We start from the raw sequence: 21716 nt of genomic DNA, 5'->3' as shown, positions 1-21716 counted from the left end.
ATCTGACAGATGGGGGGACAACATCTGGAGAAATTGATCTAGCCTTAAATTATCGTGAGAAATCACGGAATCTTTTGAAAGAACTTTGCATAAGTACACTCATTTATATAATAATTCCATTTAAATTGACGTTCAATCGACACTGCACTCATTTTAGCCTCACGTATTCACTCTTCACTCATTATCTGGAGATTACTCTCGCCATTTCCTCAAATTTCCTTATTCAATCGTTCAAATGGAATTATTGTTGAGTTGATTTATAATAAGTAATCGACAATACTAACATAGACTCATGTAAAGTCCCTTTTCAGGAGTTTCTGAGGACCTAATTACCCCGTTCTGTAATTTTGAGGGCCGTATCAAGTGGACTTGAAGTAAATGATACGGTTTTCTCAGCTTGTTGTCTGAAAACAGCTACATTCTTAGCTAAAATTCTATTTTTCCCTTGATATTTCCGTACCAGAAGGTCTATGTGCCCCTGGCGAGTTTGCTTCCCGCGTCAATTTTGCCTATTTTTAATTGATATTGTCATCCTAAACAAGAATGTGGCATACATCATCCTAAATAAGTTTGATTGCATCTTTACAACACACCGTTGATAAAAACCTTCCTTAATTTAATAATACTTAAGACTGCTGATTTTTGGCCAGCTTTTTTCGATTTTAGCCCAATGTGCGTCGTATCCATGGCTTTATAACAACCAAGGGCTTTGAAATGCTTCTTCCTAAATGGAGTTTAATTAACTCATTAAATGCCTAATTTTGGCAAACTTTTAGAATCCTAGTTTCACGAAGTTCACTCCTATGATGACTTTAATATTTTTTCACAGTGATATTACGTTTAGCTAACAGTAGTTAATAGTTCATTGGAAATAATTAACCCATTTATTAATTTACCCAACAATACAGCCGCTCTTTATTTATAAATGGTGCAACTAAACAATAAGTTCATTGAATGTTAGGCGGTACGAAGTTCGCCGGGTCAGCTAGTATAAACATATACTGCAAACAACTTCAAATTATGATCCCACTGAATGGAATGATTCATGATATCAAATGCACTCTAACATGAGTGCAATAACAAAATAAATGAAAACCATGGATAGATAACAATAGTAGGATAATTGGTAAGGTAATCATCGCTATAAATATTTAAATGAACAATATAAGCACTATTCGGTCAAAAAAGTGCCAAAAAACTATGTATACAGGCAGTAAAAAGTAAAATCAAAAGTGAACAATGAAAAAATTAACATTCAAGTAAAATGAGTGGCAATTAGCCTGTTTCTCATGTCCCGCCCTCGCTGATTCCCAAGTACATTTTGGTCAGGGACTACATCAACTCCTAATTCCTCCAACTCTACCATGTCTTCAGCATTTAGGGGCAAACCTTCTTCGACACACGTGTTGTGCAGTACAGCACAGCTATTGACAATTCTGCTCACTTTGTCCGGCAAATAGTGTAATACTCAAGAGGCATCTCCACCTGCTCTTTAATACCCCTATGCACCTTTCAAACGTGCTGCGTGCTCTCGTCAAGGAACGGTTGAAGTTGTCCTCTGGGGTGTTAGGAGCAAAATAACCTGGGACAGGTGTCATCAGCCAGGGGGCAACAGGGTATCCACTGTCACCTATAGAAATAATTACAGACCAAGTTAATTCTTGTGTCACTAACCTAATAGTCGAAGAAATTAAAATCTTCTATTTTGAAAGTGTGATAAAATTCCAAAGGGCATATCTGATGGTTTGAATCCATTATTGCTTAGTAAATATGATAACTATGATGTAATTAATAGTTCATATTATGTAACCACCGAGTAGGAATGTTTACCTCAAAATTAGTAATAAAATAAAAAAATTAAGATACACCCATTCAAATAATGACTGAGAAACATGGAAAAATAGGCATGTCTATTACCCAAGAGCCACACATTGTACCGCTCATATGCTTGAGTGAGGGCTGGCTATAAAGCAGAATGAGATATGATGTAAGCATCATGAGTCGAGCCACAGTACCGAGAGTTGATATTTGTTATTTTAAGGTCCATGTCACACACCTAGGCTGCTATTCCGGATAAGCGTTGCAAAAAAATAGCATATGCTATTCTGCGGGTCATTATTGCAACGACCCCGTATTCTTAATGACATGTAGTAATAATTTTGTTCGGAATAGCATCATGCTATTTCTTGCGCGAGCTTTTTGGAAGCTCCGCCCCTTCCCGTATGAAAAACTTTCTGAACAGTTTGCGCAACCAATGAGGCAGAAGATATTTTATATATTTTTCTGTATTTTATGGAATATTGACTTGCAATTACAAATAATTGCTTCATTTGCATTTAAAAATTATATTTAACCGTGGATTTATATAATACGCTTTGGAAATCTCGTTTAGGAAATCAGCTGATTGTTGTTGTTTTGATAATATCACAATGGCTTCAGACAGGTGTGTTAGGTCATAATTTTACTATTATAATGATGATTTATCGGGCATAAATATTGAATCAATTACCTATATCCGATCGGTCCTTTATCGTGAGATATATGTTATGCAAAATAATCATTGAAAGCTAAATATGTTTGATTTTCTTCGTAATTGTCTTAGGCTTCGAAGTCTGTCTGTTCGTTGCATGTCAAAATAAATATGTACCAACTTTTATTGCTTTGATCATGACGATATAGCTTTACTGTATGGACTAGAAGCTTTCGTTTTTAATACTAACTTTATATTATATGACTCCCTAATTTCAGTATTCAATCTCTGTTTAGGAACTGAAGTAGGTGGTAACGTCACAGCTGTGCTTTCATGTATTAAGATGGAATAGTATCGATATTTCAGCTGCAGATTTGGAAAAAGCAGAGGGAGGTGATGGTGAATTTGAGGATGATGGAACAGCTGTGAAAAAGTGAATCTAGCAATAGTGAATCGTGTGGAAAGTGCTGTTGCGTCAGTTATCATTGTTTTCGTATCAGCTGATTTTAATGTGCTCACTGAAATTTTTTATAGACCCTGAACTGTGCCGATATACTGAAAATTAAATATGTGAATAACTTGCTTGGCTATAGAGGAAACAATTTTTATTGAATTCCACATGATATATATTGCGTTTATGATGTACATGAATATTCCATTAAACGTTTGTCGTGAATCATATTTGTTCGGAAACTTTATTGGTGTTCGGAGAAATCCTTTGTTTTCAAGCAAGTATTTCAAGTCGACTGCCCCTGTTATAATTTAGTAAATTTTAAGTTTTAATTGTAGAAGGTAGCGAATAGTGTGGAAAAAAATTTCGACTCGTTGCATGTATTTGTATATACTGTCAAATTGAGGAAATGAACGGCTGATCAAAGTATATGGTATTATTATGGTAATATATGGTTTTCATTGAAAGCTTTAACTATTATTATATTTGGCGAGTTAGTGTGTTAACACAAGCTTGAAATTTTTCAAGAATCGACCTGATAGCCTACATTGAGGATATTTTTAGTAGCAAGTCAAGTGATGAAATAAAATTATGAGTTGTAAATATGAATAAAACACGGAAAATTTGGGCTAACCGTAGTAATTTTTTGCATTAATTGTTATTGTTTTCGTACTGTCGATGAAGCAAGCTTGTGCTTCATATATTAAGCTCGAATGTTAATTTCTAACCAATTCACTTAGCTAGTTAAATATTCATCACTTATGCTACTATTATTTAATTAAAATAAAGCGGATATCATTTTATTTTTGGCTTTTATTCCATTTTTCATTACTTGATTATGTTACTTTAACCTCAGAAAAACAATTCGACATCGCAATGCGCACGTTGTCAGGGTTGCAATGGTTGCAATACCGAATAGCTCGGCCTCCAAGACCGCGTAATATTATAGCAAGCCTACCGGTTGCAATTCGCCGTTCAGAATAGTGAATTGCTACGGGCCTATGCTATTCTGAGAATTACGTCTTCCGGTGTAGTAAAAACACGAATTGCAACCGTTCTGAATACCAAATAGCATAGACATTGCAATACGCTATATTATAGCAACATCGGTTGCAATATCGGAGAATAGCATAATGCTATTCCATCCAGAATAGCAGCCCTAGAAAAATAATTTCATGCATCTAAATTAGCATTTCAGGTATTGAACTTGATTGAGCCATAAAAAGAGTGAGACTTACAATTAAAAATATTACCAAATCCATTCAAATAATGAATTTCAGTAAGTTTTAATCAAGACCAAGGATAGTGTTTTTCTCGGCAAACATGGCCAGTCAATAGTAACACTATGACTATCTTTGAAAAATATATATAAGTAACTTGAAATTGCAAGGAAAATTAAACTGCTCATTACATATACATGTTGAAGCTGCCATAAAAACATAGTCTTCCCACTTGTACATTCAAAGAGTGATATCTCTTATGGTTAAAGTAATCTTTCTCTTTAAATACTGGGTGGTTATGAGGGGGTGCCACAATGGCAACGTGGGTACAATCAACCACACCAATAACCCCCGGAAATCCATATTTTTCATAAAATCTGAAATGAATTGATACTACTGCGAATGAGATTCATACAAAAATTATTTATCTCTTAATATGTAATAAGATTTTAAAGTACATATTCTTAATCACTTACTAACAGAAAAATATTGCAATAGCATAAGAGAAGACATGTAATAATACAAACAATATCACAGCATGTATATTATTAAAAAATCTGGTAGGTTTTTATGCATATAATTTATGCTTGTTAGTTAAACGAAATCATTCACTTCATATTTCAATGCACTTTCCCTGATTGTGCTTGACATTTTCCCTTTACAGATTTTGATGGGGTTTAATGTTTTAACTTACCTTCTGCTGAAGGGTTACGAGAAATGGTTTTCATGGGTGGTCAATGACTTAGTTAGCGATATAGATCAAGCTTCACCCAACGATTAAATAGGAGGTCATTTATGGCATTGGTGACCTCATTTGTGACTCTAATGACCCTTGACAGTGACAATTACTTAGAACTCATCTAAAGAAGGGCATCATTACAAACATTCAAGAAAGAAAATGCTCTACTTAAACATATAGTACAAGTGAAATGCATAACCTCTGCCTTGTCCTAGACACTGCATCATGACTTAGGTCAAGCTTCACCCAACGATTGAAGAGGTGGTCATTTATGCCACTGGTGACTTCATTAATGACCCTGCTGACCCTTGATCTAGACATTGCCGTTGTACAGTCTTGCGCAATACAAGACTGATATGAGCCAGTGGCATAAAACCATAGGGCTGCAAACACCTTGAAATAAGTAAGCTATAAGTAATGGTGACTGAGGTTGACTTAAACAAAACTATTGTCCTTCGTTACATGACCGCAGAAGCAAGTGACTCTTCCAAATTTGCATTTATTCTGAAAAATGTATGGTGATTGGTGAAAAACCATCTCATCACTAGGGCAGTGAGTTTTAAAAACATACTTACCACAACACAACAAGAAGTGAAAATACGACTTACCGATCCCTTTAAAAATAAATACGCATAACATTTAAACAATTCATTTCATAACAATTAAAAATTCTACGAGAAAACAGATCTAAGAAGAAGCAGCTGGTCTATCAAAATCCTACTCATTGAACTATAATTGAAACATTGACAAAATGTAATATTAATATGTTTAGAGGCCAACTTTTTACAACTTAACTTCGACGATAAGCTTTAATAAGATGGACTATTCCAAGAATATTTCCGAGACCAAACATTACTAAATGTAATTCAATGCACGTCCTCGGAAATTGCTGAAAAACAACTGGGGCCTAAGTCCGTAACTTGAATTCTCCTTTCTCCGGAGAAAGTGTATTCTCCCGTAGTTTTCTCCCGACTGTAGTCCGTAACTTGGCGGAGAAAACATCAGTTCCTGGCCGCTACCGGAGAAAACTCTAATTCTCGGTATCGGATAGGAAGAGCAGATAGGTATGAAAAATATTGAATCCGAAGCCGGCGATACCGTGAAGAACCAATAGAAAAGCTTTGTTTCAAATAAAAAAACGAGAGGGAAATCAAACGATTCCCACCTGTAATAAGGGCTACTAGTTCATCATTAAAGTTAAACTTTCAAATAAAAGAAATTGATGCATCGAAATTATAATTGATAGTGGATAAATCGATTTAAATCCATCGCAGATATATTTGTTCATTAGTACACACAAAAGAGTATATTATACCATTGAAAAAGGAGAGACTAATGCGTAACACCAAAGCATTTTTATGTTTTAGATGTAGGTAATCTTGTATACAAACGGCCGCTGTATTCATTGATGATATATATGGCATATTTTTTTGCACTTCGGATGCTTACTTTCATTGGTGAATGCATGATGAGTATGGAAAAACATAACTATCAACGTCAGTATTACATGCATTTATCCTCGAAAAGCTGAAATACACAATGTGGGAGTGGAAAAAGAAAATTGAAAAACTTTACTATGCAGAAAAGAATCGTAAAGAAAATAACGTTAAGATAAATGTGTGAATGGTACATATTTATTCTTGCAAATACCTACGTGCGAGCAGTTAGTAACATATGTTACAATCTCCCAAAATATTATAGTTTAGGAAACACAACAACCTGCCTCGCTACTTTTAAAAATTTCAAATACTGACAGCGTAGAATAGCGAAAACATGGGGAAAATGGTATACTGGAGGTATATATAGAGAAAACAAAGCAAAATTACCCTTACTTGTACATATTTATTGCTCATCATATCACATACAGCACTACAACGCACAAATTTCTATCTTTTTAATACTTATAATCATTATATTCGGAATCGACTGTTTCAATAAATATCTTGGCTCACAATAAATATAAAACACTATTATGTAACACTAATAAAACATGATAATCGGTTTTCCAATCACTTTGCACACACTAAAAGAATTTGCACTCCTTGAAGTTCGAAAGGATTCTTTACACCTCACTTACTACTCATCACTAACGACTTAGAATCAGATTACGTTATTTCACATTAACATTGCGAAGACAATTAAATGAATAGGTTGAAACAAATTGCTAAACCAGTTATTGTAACACCAACAAACTTCGAATTTCACTATTACTCTCACCGTAACATGACCAAAACAAACAATAACACAACGAAATGCGTGAAATGTAAACATTGCCAAAAGCTCACATCTCACAACGAATTGGGAATTGGTAATAGATGCAGTACGTAATAAAATCAAACAGAACTTAGAAGCGAACAAACGAATGAACATTAACAGGCGTTCGATGTATCCCTAAAGTAATACTAGTTCAAATATGAAACATATCCCCTTCGCAATAGTTAGATACCTTTCATCGTAATGTATACAGTTGATTCGTAGCCTAAGTTATATACGTGCGAAATAATTTCGTCGAAGATGTTATATTCACAACACACTTCACTCTTTACTTCATCGTCTATGTCCAATCAATTCACTAAGGGGTTCACTAAGGACACAAATTTTGTTCACTTATACTAGAGGCACAATGAAAGTTCACTGCACGTAGTTTCCTTGCAAATGCAGCCATACAAAAATTTCTATTCTTCTCACTAATTACACTACATACGTTGCCTGCCTAACTTGAAGAATGCATTTTCGTGTTCTATTTTGTCACAAATACGTAAAAAACCATATTAGAATACAATTAGAACCGCAGTACGATCGCCCACAACGGTCCGCCATTGGTATTTTTCTCGTTTCTCCTATGGAGAAAATGAATCGCCGGGTCCCGGGCGGGTGACTCCGAAGCTCCCGTCCAGGGCGCGTCAGTTTCTCCAAATCACGTTACGGACTTCAGTCGGGAGAAAGTTACTCTCCAGGAGAGACAGTTTCTCCGTTACTGGGAGAAAGTTTTCTCCGTTACCGGGAGAAACGAGTTACGGACTTCAGTTGGGAGAAACTGGTGCTTCACGAGTCTCTTTTCTCCCAACTCGGGAGAAAACGAAGTTACCGACTTAGGCCCCAAGAAACACGGTAAACTGAGCACAGATACTTTCGAGGATCGTGCCGTATTTGTCAACACGTTCGGCGGTACATTCAAACGCGAAATTATGTGGTCTTAGAAAAAAACATAATTTTGCAGCATATAAATCACACGAGCAGCCATGAATGTAGTGAAATAATCATAAAGGGCATGATGAGATGAAGTTATGGCAATGTATATGCTTTTAAAATTTAGGAATGTCATAGAAAACTTTTGAACTCAAGATGAATGGAATACATTACGTAAAGAAATATATACTTGTAAAGAAACATAAAACCCCGGAGCTTTTTCAGCTGCAGAATGTTACTTACCTTTGTGTCAACGGAAAGCGATGATGATCTTCCCACATAGCAGAAATACATCTCGGATACGTCTCAGAGACGTCTGGAATATCACATGTTACGTCTTAGAGACATTTTGAGAGCTTCAGAGGCATCTCTGAGACTTCTCTGAGATGTCACTATGTCCAAAAACATGGTCTATGTGACATCTCTTGAGACGTCTCACATAAGTCTCTGAGATGTCTCATTAGACTTTGTACTATGGTATGCTTTAAATTTAGGCAAAAAAATAATTAAATTTGAATTGTACAGTTATGGCCTACTTTTCTCGATCATTTTTAGGGACAAATTTTGTGATGGTTCACCTTTTGAAAATAAGAAATCCATATTAAATGTCGTGATTTTAATAATCCAAACTGCAGATTTGCACCGAAAAATATGTATGGAAGGCATTGATGGCGTTTAAATACGTTTTTTTTTAAATTCCTGAACGTCTCACGATTACATCTCCGAGACATCTGTGAGACATACGTGATATTCGAGTCATTCGAGACCATAGTGAGACGTCTCTGAGAGGTTCGTTGCTATGTGGGTTCCTCCCTCCGGGATAACGTCTGCGAGAGATTCTATTAAATCTCTCGCCATTGGCTTTAAGAGACGAAAAATGCTCTTGAATTCGCCGTTGCTCAAGCTGAAGGCATCTTCTCTTCCTCTGAAATATCTCCTTCTTCTCAAAACTCCCCCTTCTTCCTCCTCTAGTTCTCCCAATAGCCAAAAATTTACCATACCATCCGCCATATTGTTTTAGATTCCGATACGTAATTATAAATCTCACCTAACTACGACCACTCGGCTTTCATTCCGACACGGATTCAGCAGATCCCGAGCAAAATCTCATCTCGAGCGTGTCAAGCCACGACCACCGAGAGACAAGGCCTGAGCGCTGAATCGTGACGTCATGAGTCGTAGGCGGACGGAGGGAGTAGCAAAGACTGCCATTGATAGCGCCGATTGGTGGGGAATGCGTAAGAAAACCAAACGATATGTGAACAGACATTTTTTCGGCTACAATTTTCCTTATATAATATCATGTGTAATTACATTTAAATGATGTTAACAGTAAATCCCTACCTCAGGAAAAATAATTGTTTCGACTGGACCAACGCCTTCGCCGAAAAATCTTCTTTGAAGAGAAACAGCTTGCTTCCAAATGCATTCGAAACCTCGGGAATATCATTAAAAGTCTTATATTCAGTAAAACATTTTTTACATATCAGTGGTTCTTATAACATAGAAGTCATAGGATATTTACATCCTTCACGGGGCTTCTATTTTTTCAGCATCGCTGCATTAAATGATAATGAAATAAAAAAGTTATGTTCTTACACATGCGCAAGATTAGGATAAAACTAGATTGTGCTTCTGTTAAATTATATAGGGATTGTTTTGATTAGACCTATCTGCAAACTATAATTTCATGGCAATAACTAAACTATACTCAGCCTTGGTGGATTGGTGAAGAGAGATACTGCCTTCCTGTTGATGGATTTGTTTTCACTTATAATTCAAACCTCATCCAGACCAACATTTTCGAGACCGATGATGACTTTCTTCAGAATATCTTTTAGAACACAGGCTGACAGAGTACTCACTGGCAAAATATGGACAATATCTTTAAATGAATATAGTAAGTTCTCTACCGCGAACACATGAGCACTAGAAGCTAAACTGCTGGAGTTATATGCAGATTCTTCTATACATCTGCCCATGTAGTCAAGAAAGGGTTTCAAATGAACTTCATCCATCATAAGGGTGATATAACGCTCGTGACTCTGTAATGAGATACTCGGTGCCTCACGTAAAATAGAAACCCATACTCATTTTGCTCATTAATTGGACCAATTTTAAAAGAAGAGCAGAGCCGTTTGATAGTAACTGGATGTGGGAAAACCAAATGACCAGAATTGCGAGCAAATTTATGAACTTCAGGAGATATTTAAAAAACATTGCAGCAAATACAAATATGTCACAGATGAACCTTACTTACCTTCTTTTCTTGAACCTACTTACCTTTTTTTCTGGAACAAGAGACATTTGTGATTTGATAAAGTTATTCAAAGATTGAGTTGCATAGTCTTTAATTTTTCATTTTTCCAGTAGAGCTACAACATCGCTAAAAAATATTTATATTATTTGTGGAGTTTTTAAATTCTATCCAACACATCATAGGTACTTTTCATACATGAAATAGGCTTGAAAAAGTGGAGTGAATTTTCCTATTGCTTTTAATTCCCTTTTTCAGTGGTATCCTTTGATATTATTATGAATGTATACTATTAATGAGTAAGTAATAAGAGGCGGTGCACACTCTTCCAAATACTTTAATATTATAGCACACGGCTTCACGACCACATCCCAAAATGCTGAATGCTTATTCATCTTCACCAGAGCATTTACGTTTCCGAAAGAGTCTAGCTTTTTCTAAGCCCTATATGCTTCCTGAGTTTTCAAACTCTCAGCTAAAGGAGCTTCCACAGTTGCACTTTCAAGACGCTGTTCCCTCATTGATGGCGCATCCCTGGTCTGCTCTGAAGTGGTAAGGTACCCAGGGCAATCAGGGAAGATCCTTGGCATGGCACCATCCCTCAGTTTTGGGCTGTTCAATGGTACAGCCAGCAGTTTTCCTGACTTCTCATCGAAGTAGGAGCTTTAATGAAGCACATCTTCAAACAGAAAATGCCGGATACACACCTTAAAAATAGAGATAATTTTATTGGTAGACGGATAATCAACTGTATTTCAAGTGAAGAATACCCTCGTCTGATAAGGGTGCAGTAAACAAGATCTTAAGTCGACTTAAATAATTCGCTGTGCACACAATGGTAGTTAGATTAACAATATTTGATCTAAAATGCAAACTTAGACATGGGCCATATTTATCTCGTTTGTAGGTAGCCCATTTATTCATCCCGAGCGTTCCACATGTTTCCATAATTTATTAACTACTGAAGAATCGTTCATTTAATACCCTCGAAGACTTTTAGATTTCGCTCTCCAAACAATCGTTCTCAGATTAACACGATTAGTTAGTACATATCATCTATGTAAGAACTACTCAATGCAAAAAAACTTCTTTTCTAAAACAGTAATACTACCCTATGCATGCGTAAACATACAAATAATGTAAAATGCCATCGTAAGCATGTGTCATATTTATTACACAAGTAATTATCTCATTTATTCATCCCGAGTGTTTCACATGTTTCCACAATTTACTAATAACAAAACTATTCATAACACCCTCAAAAAATCAAGTTCTTCTTAATAACAACACCTTAGAACACGAGGATAAGCGCCGTATTCTATTTAGCGTTGATATTCGAGAATTTTAAAGACATTTAAATACTATGAAATAATTAAAACCATTAATTATTCAAGCAATAACGCAAATAATATTGAAATCAACCTGCAAATACACTCGAGAGTAGAATTGTTTCAAGAAACCATAACAATTCGTCTACCGGTCAATTCTTATATCAAATATCTTTTTAATTCACTTTTAATGACGATCAACATTTACATTATACTAACATTTCCCTGAATAATCACGCCGTCCAAATAGAAAGAAAAAGATAGTAACTCACCTTGGAATATTTCGTCGACTGGAAGTCTTTCCTTGGAATGGTAAGTGTCCATTTCCTCTTCGTCTCTTCGTCCTTAGGAAATTTGAAAACGCACACTTTCGTTACCTCCGTGTATTTTCCTCTGCACAGAGGCAGACAACACTAGTACACTATTTGTTGAACACTTATATTCAATACTGTTGCCCACAAAACCATCGCAAAAGCTTTAAAACTCCAAATAACTTAGCGTTCAACAACCCAATCACCATTTTCACCGCAATGGCTTATAAACATAAACAACTGCAAGCATTGTCGGAAGGCGTGGTTGATAACCTACGGCTCGTGACGTCAGACAATTAGAAGGCATCAGCGCTCAGGCCTTGTCTCTCGGTGGTCGTGGTCAAACACACCAAATCACATTACGTATCGAAATTTTCCGGGCGAGTCCTTGGTTACGTATCGGAATTAATCTCAAGCGATTCAAGCACCCCCCCCCCCCCAGGAGTCTGAACCCCCCTGAAATATAAAAACAAATTTACTTTGATTCATAAAAGAAAGAAAAAATGAAAAATCATCAATTTTTTTATTTCGTTGGGGGAGGGGTTAAGACCCACTTCGACCCCCCCCCGAAATCCGAAACATAAAAACACATTCACTTTGCCTCATAAAAGAAAGAAAAAATGAAAAGTCTTTAATTTTTATATTTCGGGGGGGTCCAGTGGGTCCGGACCCCCTCCCCCCGAAATATAAAAACACATTTCTTGCCGTATAAAAGAAAATAAATTTGAAATTTGGGGGGTGTTGGGGGAGGGGAAACCAGGGGCCGTATTCTGTAACTCCAAGACGATCGGTGCGGCACCGATTCGTCGGGTGCGACGTCACACCGACTACCGGTAAGAAGTCGTGCGATTCTGTACGAACCTGGTCTGTGCGGCACCGACGAGAGGACGGGAGATCGTCGGTAGCCGTATCGACAGCAAAAAGGTGTCGGTACGGCCACCGACTAGTGGGTTTCATGAACTCCCCGGTGCGCATTGTACGTTTTATTTTGTTTTTACCTCATCACCAAATAAATAATGAGGTTTTCTGCAATGTTATCTTTTTCTGCCCCTTCGAATACGCCTCTGTAATTCACTGTGTCATCATCTATATTGATTACCTTGACAGAAATATAAGATAATGGTTAATAAAAATGAGGTTTGCTAACATATAATGACTTTCTCTCATTTATGTTACCACTTTCACTCGCTTGTAATAGGCTTTATTTCTCTCTATCATGATTTATTTGCTCCTTTGACATATAAAAGATATATTTGATTAAATATGAGTTTTGCCGCAATGTTATCACTTTATATCACTCTGAATAGGCGACTGTTATTTCACTCCATCATCAATTTGGCGTTTCTCTCGGCATAGAAATAAGATCTTTTTATTTAAGTATGAAGTTTGCCACAACGGTATCAGTTTCTTTCATTTGTAACGGGCAACTATATTTCATTTCATCGTCAGCCATTGATTCCCTTGACGATAAAAGAAGATATTTGTTAATAAGTATGAGGTTTACCGCAATATTATCATTTTCTCTCACTTGGAATGCGCAACTTATACATATTTCACCCAATCACAATTTATTTACTTCCTTGTCATTACACTTCTTTTAATTACACCCAGCTCCATATTTTTATAACAATTTCCTAACTTGTTCCTCTAATATGACATTTACATTTGAATCCTACGTTCACGTTCCATGGTATGCTATTTTCGTCTGCTACGGTGCCAATGGCATAACCTTCCGTTGATAACATTTATACGGAACTTACTTAATGACAACTATATTACCAAATCATGAATAAATAGCATTATACGGAACCAATATTTAAAAAAAGAAAGTACGATCTCAAGGATAGTTTCAATAATTCATTCCAGCAACAACAATCTCCATCACATACAAACTTTATTGTGATGTTGTAATATTGTTTCCTTCGATTCTGTAGGTACAGCATTACTACCACACATTATATAAGCATTGTTAACAACTTATCCAATATCGTTTATCTTATTCTAGCAATAAGTCGTAATTTCCTCAAATAAAAAGATTGAGAATGACGACAACAAACTGTGCCAATGAGTCTTCTCTTGATTTTACCCTACTTTCATTGGTGGAGACACGTGAAACTTCGGATATAGTCGGATTTTCCCTGTTTGGGAAGGAGAGGGAACCGTACCGACTGTTTGAAACCGACGACCTTACAGAATCGCTGAAAGTGTCGTCGTCGGTGCGGAATCCGTTGTCGGTACGGTTTGATGTCCAGTCGGTGGGCTTGAAAGGGAAACCGACCGGTGCGGTACCGACGAAATACAGAATACGGCCCCAGACCCCCTAGACCCACTTACTCGCTATTCCACTGATTGAGGCTCTGTAATGCATTCAATAAAAAGATCATAATGATAAACTGTGTTGATTCTTGCCTAATTTTAAACCATCTGGGTGGGGGCACGTGCCCCCTCTCACCCCCATAAATCCTCCAATGTTGGCTGGGATCATTAGCGAATCATTTACCCTGAATTTTCCCAATGGATCCAATTTGAATATGGATGTCTAGAAAATATCTTCTCAAAGATATCTTGTAGATATCTGAAAGGCGGACATTCAGATATCTAAAAAAATCTAGAAGATATCTAGAAGATATTACAAGATATCTTTTAGATATCTAGAAAATGTTTAGAATGTCTTCAGCTAATGTCTACAAAATATTTTGTGCTACGTGGGAGGTTAGCGTCAAAGACCCTTTCCGTTGCATAGGTTTGACTTTTAATGCGCCAGATAGAAACAAAGAGTGGAAACTAGGACAAATATGCACAAGGGCGTACCCAGGATCAAAACTAGGCGGGGGGGGCAAGCCATGGTTGTTCAAGTTGTAGATAAGATTGAAGCATGGAAAAGGTGAATGAAACCAACACTTGAAGGAAACTGTAACAGTTCTTCATTAGTTTTTAAAAATATTTGCTTGAATGAATATTATTTTCCTTAAAGACATTTGCGATTTTTTCTTCTGAGGGGGTTAGGGGGTGGGCAGCTGCCCCCTGCTGCCCCTCGCTGGGTACGCCCATGAATATGCAGTAAATCATTATATCCAACATAAATTGAAGCAGAATGATATATTTGTAATAAAAGATTAAAATTTCCCATTGAGTGCGTATATATTTAGATACATACGAAATTTTTGCGACGTGTGGCCGAAGACAACAAAAGGAGTAATGGAAACTAAATGTCTTTGAGAAGTAGAAAAGACTTACATTAAAATAGCCCTCAAAATTCTATAACAGGCTATCTCTGAAGGAATATGCTGTCTCCATGCAGCGTCGTACCACCGCCTTCCTTGGTCTGGGTCGTTTGGCACCACAGAAGGAAACTTTTTTGGCGTTCAACGAGAGGTAGCTTCACATATCAGCATACAACAATATACGTAAGGTTTCCTCACACACATTTAAAATTCTCATTTTTATCTACTATTTATTTATAAACGAAATAACGTATACGACAATGCACTCCTTATGCAAGCAATGCAGAGATTTTGAGATTCACACTTTGTTAACATGGCGTCACCCGAGAATACGTTTTTGGAGCGGAATTCAAGTTGAAACTTCAAACTGCTCTAGGGGCGTAAATATTCAGCGCTGAATGGTAAAATTCTGTGAGAACCTTTCTAACATCCATTGCTTTTGAGTAAAAACTTTTGGGCTATGTCGCCGCGTCAAATTTTGGGTGGCTCCAACGTTTCCCGACCGATGCTGGTCGCTTTCTCAAGGGAATCTGAGGAGGTGGGATTTAAAATTGATATATATAGGTATACGTGTCAGGTGGTGGGGGGAGGGGAGTGAGAGGTTGGAGGGGTAGGTTGTCGATTATTTTTGCCGATTACGGGTTGCCAAGTACGGCTGATTTTAAGGCCAGTGTCTCTGTTGAAGTTGTTTTTCTCCTCTTTACATATTTCTATTGCTTCTCTTACGAGTCTCTGTTTAAAGCCTTTCACTCTTGCAACAATTTTTGCTTCCTTAAGGTCGATTGTGTGGCCCAGCGCTGCGTGTTCGGCTACCGCGGACTTCGTTGACTGCCCCAGTCGAATTGCTCTCTCGTGCTTCTCTAGAGGTTGGAGGGGTAGGTTGTCGATTATAATCGACAACCTACCCCTCCAACCTCCCACTCCCCTCCCCCCACCACCTGACACGTATACCTATATATATCAATTTTAAATCCCACCTCCTCAGATTCCCTTGAGAAAGCGACCAGCATCGGTCGGGAAACGTTGGGGCCACCCAAAATCTGACGCGGCGACATAGCCCAAAAGTTTTTACTCAACATGACGAGCACCCGCGAAAGTTTTAACGAAGAATCCATTGCTTTATAAATCAAACATACTATTTGGTAGTGTTATCCCTTCTATTGCAAGGGAACTACGTGCTGTGATTTTACATTGTAACTCTAATGTAAGTGAACACAGTTTGTGCCTTTATTGTACCGCTACGTGAATTGATTGCATATAGAAGATGAAGTTAATAATGAAGCGATAAGTGTAGTAAGACGTGGATGTAATATCTTCGACAATTTTTTTTATTTCTTCCATGCTAGTTTAATCAACCGTATACATTCCGATCAAAGGTATCTCACTATTGCTTAGAGGATATGTTTCATATTTGAACTAGTTGTAATTTAGGGATACATCGAACGCAGATAAATTTTCATTCGTTTGTTTGATTCTAAGTTCTGTATGATTTTATTGCCTATTGCCATTTCATTGTGAGCTTTCGCCAGTGTTTACAGTTCATGCAATATGTTGCGGTGTTTTTTTATTTTGGTTATATTTTGGTTACGGTAAGAGTGATGGTGAAATTCGAAGTTTTTTTATGTGGCAATAACTAGTTAAGCAATTTGTTTCAGCCTATTCAACTCATTGTCTTCGCAAAGCTAATGTGAAATAACGTGATCTGATTCTAAGTCGTTAGTGATGAGGGGGAAGTGAGGTGTGAAGAATCCTTTCGAACTTCAAAGAGTGCAAATACTTTTAGTGTGTGCAAAGTGATTGGAAAACCGATTATCATGTTTTATTAGTGTTACATTATGGTGTTTTTTATATTTATTGTGAGGCAAGTTCTTCATTGAATCAGTTGATTAGAAATATAATGATTAGGAATATACTAACGGTCAAAAAGGCAGCTTGAGAAATGGGTGCGTTTAGTGCTTTTTGAGATATTATGAGCAAAAAATATGTACAAGTAAGGGTAATTTTGCTTTGTTTTTTATATATAAGCTCCTCTAGTAAACTATTTTCCCTGTGTTTCCGCACTTCTACGCTGTCAATATTCGAAAATTTTAAATGTAGCGAGACAGGTTGTTGTGTTTCCTTAACTCTAACATTTTGGGAGTTGCAAACATATGTTACTAATTGCTCGCCCATAGGTATTTGCAATGTATTAAATATTGACCTTGGTAATTATGTTTTTGTATAATTATCACTTATACACCAATGAAAATAAGTATCCTAAGTGCTAAAAATATGCAATATATATCATCAATGAATACAACGGCCGTTTGTATACAAGAATAACTGCATCTCAAACATAAAAATGCATTGTTTTTATGCATTAGTCTCTCCTTTTTCAATGGTATCATATAATCATACAATACATGAATGAACAAATATTTTTGCGATAGATTTAAATCGATTATCCATTTCCAAGTATAAATTTCTATGCATCAATTTCTTTTATTTGAAAGTTTAACTTTAATGATGAATGATTAGCCCTTATTACAAATGAGAATCGTTTGATTTCCCGCTCGTTTCTAATTTGAAACAAAGCATTTTTATTGGTCCTTCACGCTACCGCCGGCTTCGGATTCAATATTTTTCATGCCAATCTGCTCTTCCTATCCAATTACGAGAATTAGAGTTTTCTCCGGTAGCGGCCAAGAACTGATCTCTTCTCCGCCAAGTTACAGACTTCAGTCGGGAGAAAACTACGGTAGAAAACAGTTTCTCCGGAGAAAAGAGATTTCAAGTTGCAGACTTAGGCCCCTGGGGGTATAGTAGTTTCCAAATCCATGCGTGTAAGCCTTCTCAAGCGCCTTCCGGTGCCCTAGATTGGCCCCTCAGTTTCATCCCACTCCAGAGCCCGACGCAGGTATCTCTTCTTCCCATTGAGACACTGCGAACCTCGACATCCTGTTATAGTTGGTGTCAATAAATGCGGATTCGCACGATGATGTCTTTGTTTTGGTGAAACGCGGGAGCAGCACGAAGAACGTCTCAAAGCCGTGTAAGGAGGCTTCAAAAAGCATGAATCGCGCTAAATTAGAATAAATGCCAATGGAGAGCAAGCTAATGTCGATTTTTAGGGAAAATAATCTCGGCAGAAGAAGGAATACTTCCTCACCCGGAGAACATAGAAGCCATACGCGAGACAGAAAGGCCAAAGACAAAAGAAGCGGTGCGGCGATTCCTAGGTATGGTCCATTACCACTTTATTTTTTTGGATCACCTCACTCACATGACTCAATTATTACGATAATTATTATTTTACGAATGATAACTTGCTTGAGCTAAAGTTCACGAAAAATCGTTTGCTAAAATAAAGAAGAGGCTCACCAAAGCACCAAACCTGGGTGATTTTTTACCCAAATAGAAAATTTAGTTTCTCAGCAGATGTTTAAGTCTATGGTTTGAGGGCCGTATTTGAGCAGAAGAAAAACAACGGGAATTGGAAAGTCGTCAACTTTGCGTCCGGATCTCTCACGGAATCGGAACAGGGGTACGCGGAAATAGAATAAAAAGAAGATTTACCTTTGACTTCGGCGTGTGAGAAATTCCCCCATAGACCCAAGGATGTCATTTCATTTTAAGGACGGACCATAAATAATTAGTGCCCTTGTAGATTACGAAAACTTTTAGTGATTTATCCACGAGGTTGCCAATATTTCGCATGAGACATCTAGGTTACCAGTACACCATTTAGTACGTTCCTGGAATTTTTTTTCACCCCAGATATTTTTTCAGAGCACCACGGACCTGGAACACGGGTTAAGGACATAACTATGGCACAAAAAGATGAAGCAATGGTAAAACAACTGATAAAAAGCTCTCCCAATGTCAGAAAAAAGGATGAAAGAATTCAAAGAAAAGCCAGATGAAAGCGACGTATTAAAATAAATAAGGTGATACGTTCGTTATGGCTGGCCTGTGCACATAGAAAACCTTAAGCTGCCATTGCGGAAGTAATATGAAGACATAGGATATCTCCATGAGGGAAAATAATAACTTATGCACGGACACAGAGCTATTTTCTGGAGGATTTAACTCATTAACGGCCAAGGCTAATATTCGGTAGAAATATTTGAATTTATCATCATATTTAGTCTTAATAGATACTAGAAAAGAAATTTTGAAAAATTTGAGGCTCTAAAAAATTTATTTATACAAAAAAAATAATGGTGCGTTTTCGCACCTTTGGCGGAATGTGGGTACTTCGGTTAACATACCGTGAAAAACTAAAATCTTTTTCTTTTCCACCTTTTTAATTTTTAAACACATATAAACGCATGATTTAGTATTTAAAATCATTAAGTAACCGTTCATACTCTAACAAATCCCTTTCATTAATGAAAATTATTTTAATATAAGGCACATTACATTTTACCCAAAAATATACATTGAGCCTATTACATTACCTACACCTTTCCTTGTTACCTTTTTCTCGATATTATGACCTGCATTAACTTCTTTAGTGTCTGCTAGTAAGGAATTACGAGGAGGTTTGTCTTTTTTCGGATTTGATGGTCCTTCTGCATGTATTTCTTAGTGATTGCCATAACTGAATCGGTCACCTTTGATTGACGTTAGCGCGTCATATGATCTTTGAGAAATCAATTGGAGACATTTTGAGCCAACTGGCCCTCCTATAGAATTTCAATGAAGTAGTTAACACACTTTCCATTAAATTGGTAAACAATGTCCACCACCAATTTTTCCCTCTGATTTTGATTCTATAATTCGCGTTTGCATTATCGTGATGTATAATCCACCGGTTGGATTATTGGAATGGCAGAAGCTGGGGAATAGTTATGCCTTTTCTTTCAAATGGTAAATTAACTATTTGTTGCTGGCCACAATTGCAACAGAGGTTTCATTCCATTTGACCGCGAACAATTCAGATTCCTCGTCAAAAGCATGATCAATTTTCAGAGGTTTTTTCGAAAAGCTTTAGAGTCTTCAAGCGGGCACTTTCCAGTTACTCGAGTGGTTCAAGTTGCAAAGGATCGTCTTTCCTTCAGTGTTTGGAACAAGGAACATGTATAAGAGAAGTTTTCAATAAATAACCGATGCTGAGTAATATCGGGAATTATTTTCAAGAGATGTGAAACAACGATAGCTCCTAATCCTACCTTCACTCCATTACAGTTTGATTGATTTAGCCCCTGTATACGAAGACAAATTGGATGAGGTAAAGAGCAAAGGCACCATAATTTGAACCCTAATAAAACCGGTTTATTTTGTATCAGCATTTTCGCTGAGTGGCATCCAAAATACGAAACCATATGCTCATCCATAGGAGGGTTATGAGAAAAAATTCCAAACTGCAAAAAATTAGCATTCAGCATAGTAAATATTGGTCTTAGCTTTGCACATTTGTCCGTTTTGTCGAGAGAAAAGGTGGATATTTTCATTTATCTCTTTCTACTCATAGTTTGACGAACTAATTCAACCCATTAATCTTTATAATATCTTTAGACAAGTCCTGCTGCAGGAGCACATGATACCTAGAGAGAATCAAAATCTCAAGACACTTCTCAAGTCTACAATACTAATTGTAACTGATTCCATCTGCTATAAGTAACATATATTACTTTTTTTGAAAAATATACCATTCCCTCCCAAACCTCGTCATCAAGAAATCGGAGGAAAATGTCAGATGGAGACATACCTCCAAATTCACGTCTTATTTTTTCGTCATATTCCTTCTCTTTTGATATTGGACGGCACAAAAACTTAGCATCAATATCCTTTTTCCATTTTGGAAAATTAGTGCCTTTTATCAGACGACTGGATATCTTTTTTGGTACTCTGATGGCTTTCCTTCTTCTTCTTGCGCACTCAGCCGGTGCTCCACTATGCCATCGCCTCGATGCGTTTGCAATGTTACCGCGATGTCATTGTTAATCGGCTTCGCAGTTCAAATGTTATCATCGACGTCTTCTTATCAGTCAAGTTCTTAACGTCTGGCGGTATTTAGACAACATCCGTGGCGTCATTCACAGAATCCAGGGTTTCCTCTAAAGTGGTCAAGATATATTGGGTGGACATACACCTTTTATTATCCACCTACAGTAGTCTCGGAAAATCTGATGAAATGAAAAAGATAATTTATTTCACTCCCACGTCGCCTGAAACGTTGATATTGAAGATGTAGAATCACCCATTTACACCCGTCATACCTAACGAATGCGAATAGACCAATGACACTAACTTCTTGAAGTTTTCTTCTAGTGTTTGAAGGTAAGATCCATTGAACTATACATAGCAGTGATCCGTTTCTGAATGACCAGCGCTGTTCGAGAAACAGTACATTACACACAGCTGAAAACCGATAGGGCTCGTGGCGGGGAATCGAGCTGCCCATTAGTACACAATGGCTAAAAGAAGCCACATTTTAGAAGACGACAGCTGTGAGACCAATAAGATGAGAAAGTACATTTCATGATATTTACAACCCAACAGGGATCAAATTGATTCACCGAATAATTACAGGGCGGCGTACA

General features: G+C 37.0%; 1 protein-coding gene and 1 long non-coding RNA gene across 2 annotated transcripts in view; one reads left to right on the top strand and one right to left on the bottom strand.

Annotated features, from left to right (window-relative positions):
• LOC124170049 overlaps positions 1–21716 on the top strand; it is a 70730-nt gene that overhangs the window by 25141 nt on the left and 23873 nt on the right. The window lies entirely within an intron of this gene.
• LOC124170305 lies at positions 1524–5095 on the bottom strand. Its single transcript, XR_006867423.1, has 3 exons — positions 5080–5095; positions 1918–2056; positions 1524–1630 (listed from the first exon to the last, which is right to left on the bottom strand). It is a non-coding gene; the product is annotated as an uncharacterized LOC124170305 (long non-coding RNA).

This window comes from Ischnura elegans, chromosome 13, assembly GCF_921293095.1.
Source record: "Ischnura elegans chromosome 13, ioIscEleg1.1, whole genome shotgun sequence".
NCBI classification, from domain to species: Eukaryota; Metazoa; Arthropoda; class Insecta; order Odonata; family Coenagrionidae; genus Ischnura; species Ischnura elegans.
This window is presented reverse-complemented; position numbering and strand designations above follow the sequence as displayed.